Here is a 3,443-nt window from a genome sequence, read left to right on the forward strand (position 1 = left end):
ATATAATCTATATATGATGAACACATGCGAGTCGGTGGTATTTGGACTGCTCACTAGACGGACGGACATACAGGCAGAAAGACGGACAGACACACGGATGGACAGGTCGACCCACGGTTGGACGGACAGATATATGCACGAACAGATGGACGGACGCTTTGCCCCACTCATTAAAATTTAGTCCATGAATAGGCTGTGATTGTTTAATTTTTTTTTCATTCAATAATGTTGTATCAGTCAGCTACCCGGCCAGAGTTTATGCCCTCGCTGGATACCCAGCTCTCTTGAACTGGTGGCTGCGTTCGTACATATGAACATAGACGATCGAAAAAGAAATGTTACGCATAGCTAAACTTAAAATCAACACTTAATAGGTGGTATACTTGTTCGTTTACTAGTGTATACATAGACACGGAATTCTAAAGACCCTAAGCTGCGCTCTAAATGTGACGCTATGCACGAAAGAAGGCCGGGAGAAGACTATCGTCTTTCGACGACATTTGGAATAAAGCACGCAGATTTCCGATGCGAAGCTTCTCATTGTCAACCTCAATCCTGTGTGCGGTGTTACCATCCTAACTGCGCACACGCTTCCCCATTCCTAATTCTTTCCTACTCTCCCGCCACCCTGTCTTACCTGCCTCGCCTATCTATCTATCTATCTATCTATCTATCTATCTATCTATCTATCTATCTATCTATCTATCTATCTATCTATCTATCTATCTATCTATCTATCTATCTATCTATCTATCTATCTATCTATCTATCTATCTATCTATCTATCTATTTACTGTGTGCCTATCTATCTATCTATCTATCTATCTATCTATCTATCTATCTATCTATCTATCTATCTATCTATCTATCTATCTATCTATCTATCTATCTATCTATCTATCTATCTATCTATCTATCTATCTATCTATCTATCTATCTATCTATCTATCTATCTATCTATCTATCTATCTATCTATCTATCTATGGCTGCCTGCATCGCAATGCCGACGCAAGCAGCGTGTCAACTGGCCCACACTCGTCCTCCCTCCCTCTCCTCTAGGCATCCCTCCCCGCGCTGTTTACACGCCCATTGCGCATGCGCACCACTTCCCTCCTATCCTACGGTCCCCTAATCTTACACCTCGCAACGCCAAAGAAGGCAACGTTTGTTTGTCTACGCTTGTTTCTCCCCTCTCTACACTATTACTTTATCTACAAAATGTTTAGATATGTGATTTATGTATTCATAGGTTACTTTATTTCCAATAATATAGACACGTAATTATAAAGACTGAAGTGCCTATAAAGTGGCGCTGGCAATGCGACGATATAAAAAAAGAAAAAAAAGTTTCCCACGTTTCACTAAAACTGCATGCTGCTTCACCTACCAGTGACTTTGCGTTCTAGAAAAAACTGTTTCTTCAAACTACAGCCAGATGACATCTATATTTCACGCAGCGCCAATTGGCCGATTTTCTCGCGCAAAAGGCCGAATAAACGTTCAATTCTGTCTTTGAAGACAGAAGGTTATCATCTTTTGACGACCTTTGTCGGCAAAGCACGCTGATACGTTACCAATTTTCTTCTTCTTTTTTTCACAAACTTAAATTTTGGCTGCTTTCAAGTGCTCTAAACTTCGACATATCCATGGATGCCCCTTTAGTCTCGGGGTTTTAGGCTACGTGTTTTAGATGCAGTAAAAGGTTCGGCGTTTGAGGTGCAGTAAACGCGTCACGAAAGCAAGGCGACGACACGAGAAATTTAAGTTCTCCAGAGAAACACACCTATTAGGGTATGTCTTGAAGAATTGAAGAACTCTTTAAAAAAGAAGAACTGAAGAAAAAAAAGGAGATTGGAGGTGCCGGGGCTCGAACCCGGGACCTCTCACATGCGAAGCGAGCGCTCTACCACTGAGCTACACCCCCAACTGAACTGCCAGTGTTTAGTGGTACACTGCCAGGAGTAACAGCATATCTACGTTTGGCAACGAACGAGGATGATCATAATGTTTGCATAATTGGCCCCTATCCACTGTGGGGATTCGGCCAAAAGTCAGGCGGATCATTCGGCCTGGATATGAATAATAATAATAAAAAATAATAATAATAATAATAATAATAATAATAATAATAATAATAATAATAATAGTGGTAGTAATATTAATAAGATAGATGCCAGTACTAATTGTCGGGATTTGGGCTTTTGCGTATTCCAGGATTTGATTATTAAGACAGTTGTTCTAAGATACAATTGCTGTGATGACTTTAAAGTGCCCTATGTAACGCGTCGACCCCTGAGAGAAAACAAGCGTTTTATAGTACCCCGGTTTTCTACCAGAAATTCAGAGGCATGTAAAAGTGTATATAGTTCAAAAATTTTCGATGCACTACCTGACGAATTTTTTTCAGCGGGTTCCAAAGGCAATTAAGAAATTGCTCGCTGGGCTGTAAAATCACATGGTCTAGTTGTATGCCACGGGCGTCTCTCATAATATTATAGTGGTTTTGGGACGTTAAACCCCACATATCAATTAGTTGTATGCCACGTATGCTCTGTGTCCCTCCTTTGTTCCTCTGTATTATTTACTGCCTGTAAAAAAGTAATGGTGTTAATCGTTTGTCTGTTCGTTGGTAAGAAACAACAATAGTTTTGTTACCTTGCATCCACATCGCTGTAACTGGCTTTGCCGGGCCTAGTCGCACAAGTCCTGGGGACTTAGACAGGCCCGTTTCTTTGTATTTCTTATGGGTGTGTACAATAAAGTATTAATAATAATAATAATAATAATAATAATATTAATAATAATAATAATAATAATAATAATAATAATATCATTATTATTATTGCATATAGAGGTTACCAATGTAATTTAATGAATTCTTGATTCTGATAGACGCTCATTTTAACTTACATTACTTTGACTTGGCCTCGTCGTCAGATTTATTTTCTTCTTTTGGTCCGTGGCACATTTGTGAAGTGTACTGCGAAATCGAAACAGGATTCACATTTCACTCATGGCGGAAGCTGTAACGATATGAAAATAGTACTCAGCCCTGCACTTACTTCAATGCTTGCCACATGACAGAAATAAATAAATCGATAGCTCACTAATTAAATAAATAAATAACCAGTGCGTAACTTTACTGCGGTGTTTAATGGTCGTATTGATCAGTCGCGGGTTTCATGTTGAAAGAAGTGAACGCAAAAACTTTCTATTTGTTCGTTATTGAAGGTGTTCAGTGATGCGAAAGATGTTATTAGTGAGCTCATTTATTCGGTTCGGCTGCTATATAGAAGTTGTTCACTCATCCGCTTAATACAGACTGCGGGATGATGAAGTTGAGAAATCTGCCCAGGTTTACAAGCGCGGCAGAAGGCATATTGTGTGCTTTGCGTTCTTTTTCGCGCTTTTTGATCGTTCCTGTAAACGAGCATGCGGACGA

At 39.6% G+C, this 3,443-nt stretch overlaps 1 non-coding gene across 1 annotated transcript; it reads right to left on the reverse strand.

Annotated features, from left to right (window-relative positions):
- Window positions 1–1,853: 1,853 nt before the first annotated feature.
- On the reverse strand, window positions 1,854–1,925 carry TRNAA-CGC (transfer RNA alanine (anticodon CGC)). The gene has a single exon. It is a non-coding gene; the product is annotated as a tRNA-Ala (tRNA).
- Window positions 1,926–3,443: the final 1,518 nt, after the last annotated feature.

This window comes from Rhipicephalus microplus, chromosome 3 (assembly GCF_043290135.1).
Source record: "Rhipicephalus microplus isolate Deutch F79 chromosome 3, USDA_Rmic, whole genome shotgun sequence".
Taxonomy (NCBI): Eukaryota; Metazoa; Arthropoda; class Arachnida; order Ixodida; family Ixodidae; genus Rhipicephalus; species Rhipicephalus microplus.